Source organism: Oxyura jamaicensis, chromosome 2, assembly GCF_011077185.1.
Source record: "Oxyura jamaicensis isolate SHBP4307 breed ruddy duck chromosome 2, BPBGC_Ojam_1.0, whole genome shotgun sequence".
Classification (NCBI taxonomy): Eukaryota; Metazoa; Chordata; class Aves; order Anseriformes; family Anatidae; genus Oxyura; species Oxyura jamaicensis.
This window is the reverse complement of record NC_048894.1, coordinates 132,546,118-132,556,836: the sequence shown is the minus strand read 5'-3', so window position 1 is coordinate 132,556,836 and position 10,719 is coordinate 132,546,118.

Below are 10,719 nucleotides of genomic sequence, written 5' to 3'. Positions count from 1 at the left end.
GGAAATTCCTGTTAGACGGAAGGAAAAAAATAAAATCACCATTACAGCAGAGGATAGTGAAATGTCTATCCTACAGCCTTTCAGACCTGAGCTAGACATGGAGAAGTCTCATCTAGCTGAAGTTAGTGTTGCTTTGGGCAAGGGATTAGGGACTTGCAGAGGTTCCTTCCTACCTAAATTATTCTATGATTTAATGGTTCAGACTCTTGCTCAAATGAATAAGAAATACAAGGCAGACTCAATAGCTGAACTTTTATTTCATTTCATCTTACAGACATTGCTTTCTTCTAAAATAGATGTTTGGCAGGCAATTCCTGACATATTTCACAGTCCAAAAAAAATTTGTTCTCATCTTAAGATATGCAGTAAAGATTCCTTTTTTTTTTTTATATTTTTTTTTTTTTTCTAAATCAAATATTAGTTAAAATAACTGTGGTTTTTATACTTTTCAATTTCTGATACTTGTATTTCTAGAAGTCTCTGATCTGGTGTTTTAAAAATAACAAAGCTCATAATGATCCTGTTTGACTGTCATGACCTATGAAGGCAGAATTCAAAAGTTTCTCATTGATGAATACTTTGGTGAATAACTGGAATTTACAAAAATAGTCACTCATTGTTTGATTTTTAAATTAGCTAGTACTTTGAACAACTAGTACAAAGTTACTCGTGAGTACAAAACTACCCCTAAATAAAAGTTACCCCAAACCACAGAATGAATCAGCTTTACAAGTGTGTTGTATTCTGTTGATATATTAGTCACTCCTGCTGAGTTCTTTTTCTATATTGTGTCAAATCTTTCAGTCCCTCATGGGAAATTATTTTCTTTAAACAACATTAAGAAAGGGCAAACTATTTATTTGAAAATAAGGAAACTGTGAGTAGATACCACATCTTTGGGACAGATAAAGTGAGGAATCACATCTTTCCATCAAACTTTTAAGTCAGAGGACACATTATCGTTTTCTTTTCCAATATTTTTAAAATGTAATGAAATAAATTAAAGTATTTGTGGCAATTACTATGCAGCAGACTTCTGGGTAGCTTGTCAAACTACACAAGATCACAGAAACTGTTTTTACCTCCCTCTGGTATTGCCTTGCCTGGCTGAAATCAAGGCTGATTGAGCATTTTAAATAAATTAAGTATGGCTTTCCAAACAATGAACAATATTTATCAGATGGCACAGATAAACTGAGTATCAAGGACCCCCAGCAGTGAGGTTTTGTGACTTGTTCTGACTTGCTAGCTGGATTATATTGTATTATTATTATATATATTTATATATATCTATTCTAAATATATTTTTTTTTTTTTTCTGAGCTTCTTTACTACATTGAAGTCTCTCCTTTCTTTCAGGAGAGCAGGAAGCATTCAGGAGCCATTCATTACTCATGACCTGCTTCTGTTCTGAAGCTTGTCCCCTGCTTACCACAGCAGGAACTGACAAAGGCAGGGCAGACCAGAGCAAGAACACAAGAAGATCACGAGTCTCATACCATGTATAGCCTGCCCATGTACTTCACATCTGTCACTTGAAGGACTGCTTCTTGCATAAAGAAGAAATGACAGTAATGTAGCAGTGATTCTTTAGTTTCTTGCTGACAAAGAAGTAGTGAGCTTGAACCTATATAGCTATGCCACTGCCATAACATTATTTAAAAGGACACTGGCAAGGTAAAAATAATCTATATTAAAATACATAAAATTTTGTGGCAATGCAACAGCTTCAATTTTTAGAAATGAAGGGAGTTTTCAAGCCTGATTATCTCTCAATAAAAATAGGAAGAAGTCTCAATGTCCATGTGGAGACCAGTGATGGTGGTGCCCTCCAGGTTCTGTACTGGGACCAGTATTATTTTCCACCTTTTGGTGGTGACATGGACAGTGGAACTGAGTGCACCCTCAGCAAGTTCGTAGAAATTCTTCACTGTGAGGCACTGGAATAAGTCGCCCAGAGAAGTTGTGGAAGCCCTTTCCCTGGAAGTACTTGAGGCCAGGTTGAATGAGTCTTTGAGTAAAAAAAATCTAATGGAAGGTGTCCCTGCCCATGGCAGGGGGGTTGGAACCAGGTGATCTTTAAGGTCTCTTCCAACCCAAACCATTCTATTATTCTGTGATTCTATGATCCTCTGATTCTATGTGATTTCTATTTCTCTCATCAAGGATGATAAAACAGATGGGTCAGCATCACTCCTGGGTTACATGCAGACAAAGGCACAATGCTGTCCAGCCACAGAGGCACATCGCAGTAGGTTCTAGGATATTTTAATCCTAGACTAGAAGTAGTTTAATTGGAAGTAAAAGAAAAAAAAATTACAAACATTTTTTACTGACTTTATCCTCTGTAAACTCATGTCTTCTCACAAAGCTAAAACCACAACCTGACAGTAGCCCTCTTCACATGGAGGAGAGGGTTTACATAAAAATTGAACAAGACAGAGCTCTAGATGATAAGCTACTTTATAAGATCTCATTAATCTAGACCCTAGCACAATAATTAACACTGACAGATAATTATACTTGTTTAGATAAGAAAGAAATTTTTATTGGTTAAATTGTGTTGCCCAGAAGCTTGGTACACTGCAGCTGCTTTTGTTTCTCTGGTAGTGTCATGGCCATTAACTCCTCAATCTCTGATGCTTAGCTTTCTACTCCAGTCCAACCACTCTAATGCTTCATGTTGCAAAACGAATCAGACAGTGTAGTTTCAGAGGTCCACTTGCTTACTGTCAGTCAGAGAAGAGTAAGATTACTGATGACTTAGAAATGATCTAGCTTTATAGAATTATCTGTCACTTTTCCTCATACTGTGCAAAGTCACAGTTATGTAGACCAACTGGTGAACAGTGTCAAATCCTTTATAAGGTAGTCAAATGCACTTCTCATTTAAAGCAATATCACATACAGTCTGTCAGTGTATACCTGATACACTGCATGTTCTGGATAGAAAAGCTTCCAGTGACTTTCTCTGTACATATATACTGTAGTACTTACAAAAGAAGTACTACAGATACAGATTTCCTTGACACAAGGACCAAGTAAAAATGTCTGTACTTGTTCAGGTTCATCTCTTGATTTGCTTGTATTTGCTTTTTACACAGGATGGATATACCATTCCATAGCCATTTACTTTTTTTTTTTTTCTTTTTTTTTTCTTTTTTTTTTTCCCCCCAAAAGCAGAAGCAAAGGGAAATGATGTAGCAATGAAATCTCTCCTCACAGTGACATTGCTCTCTTTCCAGTGTTCCTTGTATTCTATGTATTGTTCACAAGTTAACTGCTTTCCTGAGGCTAGAAGTAAACAGGAAGGATATCAGAAATTTCCAGTATTTTTTCCTCTGAAAGTTACTTCCACAGGCATTATTATTACTTTTTTCTATTTTCACTGAATAACTAAAAAGTACATGAGAACTCTAAAAGGCTCTTCACTGAGTAGAGAAATAAGGGAGTTCTTCGGATGTGCTTTAAAACTTCAGTAGAAATCATAAAAGCCTAAGTACATATAGGAGTAAACAAATAAGTAAGTAATACTGCCTCGGGAGAAATGGAGCCCTGTGGAGCAAGGATCTATGTTCTTCTGAAGTATTTGAGGACAACTCCAGACCTAAAAATTAGAGTAAGAGTTTCATAACACATTGGGTAGGATTCAATAACTTAAATGTGGGCTTCTAGCACTATTTTAGGTTCCCTAAGGAACCCAAACCATTGCATATGATTCATTCATTGATCAAAAAAACCTGCAGAAAATCTGTGTTGTTCAGAAATGGCAGAAAAAAAACAGGTACCAGGAACCTATCTTCAGACAATTTCCTTCTGCACTTTTGGTGTTTGGTTCCTTAAATGTTTTACTTCTGTAATTGTTTCTCTAAATATTTATAATCAAGGTCTAACTCCTTTTGTTTTAATAGAACACAGGTTGTCTCTTAGAATGTTTAATGTATTTCCAACCAACAGTCATCAAATCATAGAATACCTTGAGTTGGAAGGGACCACAAAGTTTATGGAGTCCAAATCCTGGCTCCATACAGCAACCCACCAAAATCAAGGCATGTCTGAGAGCATTGTCCAAAAATTTCTTGAACTCTGACAAGCTTGGTGTCATGACCAGTTCCCTGGGGAGTCTGTTCCAGTTCCTAACCTTCCTCTCAGTGAAGAACCTTTTCCAAACATCCAACCTGATCCTCACCTGTCACAGCTTCATGATGTTCCCTCAAGTCCTGTCGCTCGTCGCCAGAGAGAAGAGGTCAGCTCCCTCCTCTCTGCTTTCCCTTGTGAGGAAGCAGTAGGCAGCCATGAGGTCACCTCTCAGCCTTCCCTTCTCTAACCTGAGCATGCCAGGTGATCTTAGCTGACAAGCCAAGTGACCTCCGCTATAACAGTGATGAGCTGTATGATTTTTTTTTCTGATGAACTCAGGTTCACATTTGTTTCAGACTAGCCCCAAAGCCTTCTTTAGCCCAGCATAGTAGTAAAGATCTGAAAGGTCAAGTGCATTTTCAAATAAAGTTTTAAGATCCAACGGGGACTCATATCATCATGTGCTGGGTAAACAAGGTAGCTCCTGGCTATGCTGTCCATTTGGTAGAGGGCAGACTGTAAGGCAGGAAAAAATCCAGCCTCATTACAGTGGCCTCTGGCAAGTAGGCTCTTCAGATTACATATTGCAGCTCCTCTCTCTGGATGGCTTCAGGGGATCTGTGGGAGGAAGCCATAGTAAGAGGGACAGTAAGAAGCCTGAACTTTTCTTGTGATCACCAGTATAGCATCACTGCAGCTGCAATAGCAAAAAAAAAGGTCTGTTACAAGCAGTTTGAAAACAGTTGTTGTTGTTTCTTGTTTTTGCTTAGCTTCTGATCACCCACTTCTATACTAACCTACTTGAGACCTTTTTAGAATTTCTATGTGCTATTTACAGCAATTTCTGTGCAAGTACTACAAAGTGCAAATAATTTTCAATGCAGAGCAGTTTGGGCAACACCTCTGTATTCAGTCCTGTTGCTTTTGTCCATTTGCCACCTTTGTTATCATACAATTATAAAATATCGTAGAATCATTTAGGTTGGAAAAGACCTTTAAGGTCATGAGATACAATAATCACCCAAGACTATCAAGTCCTCAACTAAACCATGACCCTAAATTTTACATCCACACACCTCTTAAATTCCTCCAGGGATGGCAATCCCACCACTTCCCTGGGCAGCTCATTCCAAATGCCTAACCGCATTCGCCACGAAGAAACTCTTCCTTATATTCAATCTAAACCTCCCCTGGCATAACTTGAGGCCATTTCCTTACATCCTATCACTTGTCACCTGAGAAAAGAGGCTGATAACCTCATTTCAACCACTTTTAAGGTAGTTGTAGAGAGCAATGGGGTCTCCCCTCAGACTCCTCTTCTCTAGACTAAACAACCCCAGCTATCTCAGTTGCTCCTCATAACTTTTATTTTCCAGTGTCTTCACTACTCTTCTCTGAATGTGTTCCCACAACTCAATATCCTTCTTCTAGTGAGGGGCCCAAAACTGAACACAGTACTCAAGGTGTGGTCTCATCAATGCAGTGTACAAAGGGACAATCACTTTCCTAGTCCTCCTGGCCATGCTATTTCTGATGCAGACCAGGATGCTACTGGTCTTCTTGGCCACCTGGACACCCTTCCAGCTCATGTTCAGCCAGCAGTCAGCCAGCACTCCCAGGTTCTTTTCTGGCAGGCAACTTTACATCTACAACAGCCAGTTACTTAACTGCTATTTCAAATAACAGAGTGAGATACTTCCAAAAGCTGGGTGATAAACTGACAAAACCTCAACATTTTCAGAACTAGCTCTTCAGTTTAGAAGTACAAGAAATGAGACTCAGTCATCCCATACAGGGTGGTGGTCCTCAGCCACATAAAGCATTTTAAGACCTTGTGCAGGATTTGCTGCTTCACCTGGACACATATAAGTCTATGGAGTCCAATGGGATTCATCCCAGGGTTGTCAAAGGGCTGGCTGATGTCATTATTAAACTTCTATCAATTATTTTTTCAACAGTCTTGGGAACCTGGAGAGGTCCCAGTCAACTGGAAGCTGGAAGGCATTCTCCCAGTTTTCAAGAAGGGAAAGAAAAAAGATCCTGGCAATTACAGGCCTGTCAGTCTCACTTTAGTGCCTGATAAAATCATGTAGAAAATTATATATAATTACAGAGCATCTCTCCTATGAGGACAGGATGAGGGAGTTGGGGCTGTTCAGCCTGGAGAAGAGAAGGCGTTGGGGAGACTTCATTGCAGTCTTTCAGTACCATGGCAGGGCAGTAGATAATCTTTAAGGTCCTTTCCAATCCAAACCAAGAGATCACTTGGTTTGTTCAGCTCAGAGAAGAGGAGACTGAGGGGAGGCCTCATGGCAACCTGCAGCTTCTTTAAGGGGAATTGTGGCTGGGGAGCAGTGGGGGAATGAAGGCAGAGATGCTGATTTCTCTTTGGTGGCCAGCGATTAAGAGCTGAGGGAATAGCATGGAACTGTGTCAGGGGAGGTTCAGGTTGGATGTTTGGAAAAGGTTCTTCACAGAGAGGGTGGTCAGGCACTGGAACGGGCTCCCCAGGGAACTGGTCATGACACCAAACCTGTCAGAGTTCAAGAATTGTTTGGACAACACTCAGACATATGGTTTGATTTTGGTGGGTTCCTGTATGGATCAAGGAGTTGGACTCTATGATCCTTGTGGATCCCTTCCAACTCAGGATTTTCTATGTTTCCGTGATTCTGTGACCTCTCCAATGTCTCCCACCAGCTTTAATTTGAAGCTGAAATAGCCATTGGAGCTGGTTAAAATTTTCAAGGTAGCTATAAAACACTTAGCTAGGAATTCCTAGCTTTATTTATTGTCCTCCAGCCTTATAAATAATAAGTTTTGGATTAAAATATAACATATATAATATACACTGTAAAATATAAACTATATAATGTAATATGTAATACATAAAACATAACACATAACATATTCACAGTATTTTATATATAATCTCATATCATTATGAACAAAAACATATTATTATGGGTTATTTCATAGTATTACAGTTTATTTATGTTATATATGCCCAATATACATATTGTACATATATACATATTGTACATATATAGAGAAATTGTATATATATATATAACAGCAATTCATGTATTTTTATGTATATAACATTAATATAATGTGTATATACACCCAATATTACACTCATAAATGTAATAGCACACACATATATAATACCTGAGCATATATATAAACATTGCACATATTTACATTTACCAGTCTTGTATTACCAAATATTTATGTCTTTTGCTAATTAGCACATTCCAAATAGCAGAATATTTTCTTGCATGAAACTTGAAAAAAGGCAGGACTTGGTTTGGGAATTGATGAACCAAGAACTGATAAGTATTAACAGCTTCCTTCTGCTAATTGTTACTAAGAGTAGTCAGTTATTTATAAAGAAAGACCCAGAATGTTCCCACCATATACTGTGAACTCAGAAATTCAGAAACTGTGAAGTAAATTCTTAGTATTGCTGGACAACATCTCTGTCTATAATTGTATATCTGTCCTCTTCCTGGGAAGTAATAAGGCAGAAGATGAAAAGAAGTATGGTGGCAGATTTTATTTAGGTTCTGCCAGCAGCATGTCAGCAAAGGCAGATAAGGCTTATATCCTGAGCACTGTACTTGCTACCAGGTTTACATCTTCTGATACTCATTGATTGTAATGCAAAAATGCAACATTAACTTTCCCCTAATTCTTTAAAATGTAATCTATAATAAACATTTAAGTTAAACAATTTCTATCTTTATTTTCATTTTACTCTAAAACAGTATCCATTACTATTTAAAAACATAGTGTAATTTTCCCAATAGTCAATGCAGTTTTGCAAATATGGTGGTTATTTGGAAGGATATTTTTGTTTTATTTGATTAGGACTAGTTCAAACACAAGAAAAAGCACTCTTGGTTTTGCTAGCACTGGCTACATCCCCAGTATGATAGTGTCTTTTTTATTATTATACTAGGTATACAGAAAATGTGTATTTCATATGATATGCAACAGTTTTGACACTAGCAATGTCACTGGAGGTGAGTTACAGCCAAATAACACTAGCAGAAAGAGATGGAATATCCATTGAATAAAAAGGCTAAAACCAAGAAAAACAGACTGTAAAAAACAGCAGGTCACTCTAATTGTAATAGTTCTCAAGGAAGTGAAATATCTCTTTTTCAACTAAGATGTATTACATCAGGCAAGATCCATGGCAAAGTGATGGAAAAAAATGGGAAACAATCTCTCACAGGAAGGAAGCAGCAATTACAAGATGATTTATGTATAACTGGGCTCATGGTAGTGGTTTGGGATTTTGGGAGGTCATTGGATTCTGTGCTGTATGCAATTTGTAAAAATGAGAAAGAGAATATGCCTGACTATAAACTTGTTAATTTGTCAAAAATATCCAGTTTCTGGCATCTTGAACTTAGAGTACATTACAAAGAAAAGGCGTTAGGGGCTGGGAGGGGGAGGCAGTACAATAACAAAATCTCTGAACACTCACAAATAAAGTTGCACTGCTAAATGGAAGTAATTGCTAATTGCTCTACTAAAGTATTTTAACTATTTTTAACTAAACATTACTAACATTACTAAAGTACGTACAGAAGTCTTTACAATAAGATCCTACTAGAAATAAGATCTCATTATGGCAAGCGGATAGACCACATTTTGAAATTATAACAATGGTACTCAATTGTTTGTAAGCCATCATGTAAGCCACCGATGCTGGGAGGCAGAAGAACAAAATGGCAATGAGACAGTAGCTGATACGGTGCCCATGCTTCATTTCGTAACCACCACGTTGGTTAGAGGGTTTCCATAGAGATTCAGTCTAGCGCAAAAATCTTGTATGAGGCCATGATGTCATTTCCACAAGTGGAGTTGCTGAATTCAAACTTAATTAGCCAGTAATGTAGTTTGGGTAGTTCATAACAAACCTTTCAATGGAGGAATTCAGTATTTTTGTGATGATTTTCATTGTGATCATTTTCAGCAATCACATTCAAACTCCAGACCCTCAGATGCATTCATGCTTTGCAAATAAACAGTCTCTTGGATTCAATTCCACCTATTGATTAGGCCTTAGAAGAAAATTATATGCTTTTGAATGAATGACATTTCAGAGAATCAAGACCAGTATATTTTATTGAAGTAGTTCACAGCTGTGGTATCACATTTTGGATTTTTTTGGCATTTGCTGTGATCAGTACATGGCGGGGAAACAGAGCAGGGGGAACTGTGTCTGCACTGATTTGTATCACCACTGCTGTAGTAGTCTATGTGCCTATCAATTTGATATTAAAAAAGTTTTTACTAGATCCAAGTATTTTGGAAGTCAGAATACTTATTTTTGAAAAAAGACTAATAGTCTCCCATCCTTTTCTAGTAGGAAAAAATAATATGACAAAGATACATTGGTGTTTTTGCAAAGTAAAATCACTTCTTTAACAGTATCCTAGAAGAAGCTGACCTATGCTCTTAGAAGAGCTGTGTACACTGACCTCTTTTGGAAATTAAGGCCTGAAATGTTAGTTTTTCTGCAATTAGAAGATATGAGTGCAGTGGACCTTGAAGCCTATTGTTTTCAAAGCTTGGTAGCTGTCAGAGGAGCCGTAATAGTGATGTATGTTTTGAAACAAGAATTCCTTCCTGTCTTTGTACAAAAAAAAGAATTTCTGTGTTTAGTGATAATTATATTTATGGGTCAAAGGAAAGGTTATAATTGGATTATTTAACATGTATTTTCAGACAATTACCATTTCTTTAAAGAACTCTGAGAGCATAACAAACATATATGACTGAAGGAAACAGTATTTTAAACAAAATGGAAGCCCTGATAGGAGAGGTCAGTGGCATTTTCCTGTGGTAATCTTTCTGCAAAATATAGGTTATCTATGGTATTTAAGGTTTTTCCACTTTTTTACATGATCTACATTATATATATCATATTCATTGAAAAGTAATTTGTCTTATCAACAACAAAATACTTGTGCCAGCAGGTTTCTGTGCAAATCTAATTTTAACCTCTTACATCTTTTGCAAATCAACTTTGACCATGCTGATTTCTGAATTTATTAGTATTAGGTATTAGAAAACTAGGATGAATCTATCACTTTATAATATAATTTAATACAATTTCATTTTTCATTAAGAGAACTGTAACCTTACATATAACTTCTAGAAATGATTAACTCTGTTCTCTGAAACCCTGAAGCAAAAGCTAAAATTGCATCTGATGAAAAAGATGACATTTTAGATAGCAACTGCTGAATTAATACCTCGATACCTCCCTCTGCCCTCCCAACCCCCCAGCCCAGATGTACAAGCATTACTACTGCAAGCCATTCCACTCCCAAAATATTTGCCAATCATGCCTTATTTTAATCAATATATTTTGGAAATTGTAGTCAAAGTCTGAATTCAACATTTTTAACATGTTTATGATTGAGCTTTGTTAAAGATGAGGAGATTTATTCCCCTTCAAAAACTCTTCTAATTTTCTATGGGAGTAAATATTATACAGTAACTGCATCACTACAACTGCTGTTTGGCCAAGTTTAGTGTTGCAGTATTCATATCGGATTTGAAGTTCACTCACTTCTATATATATATATATATATATATATATATATATATATATAT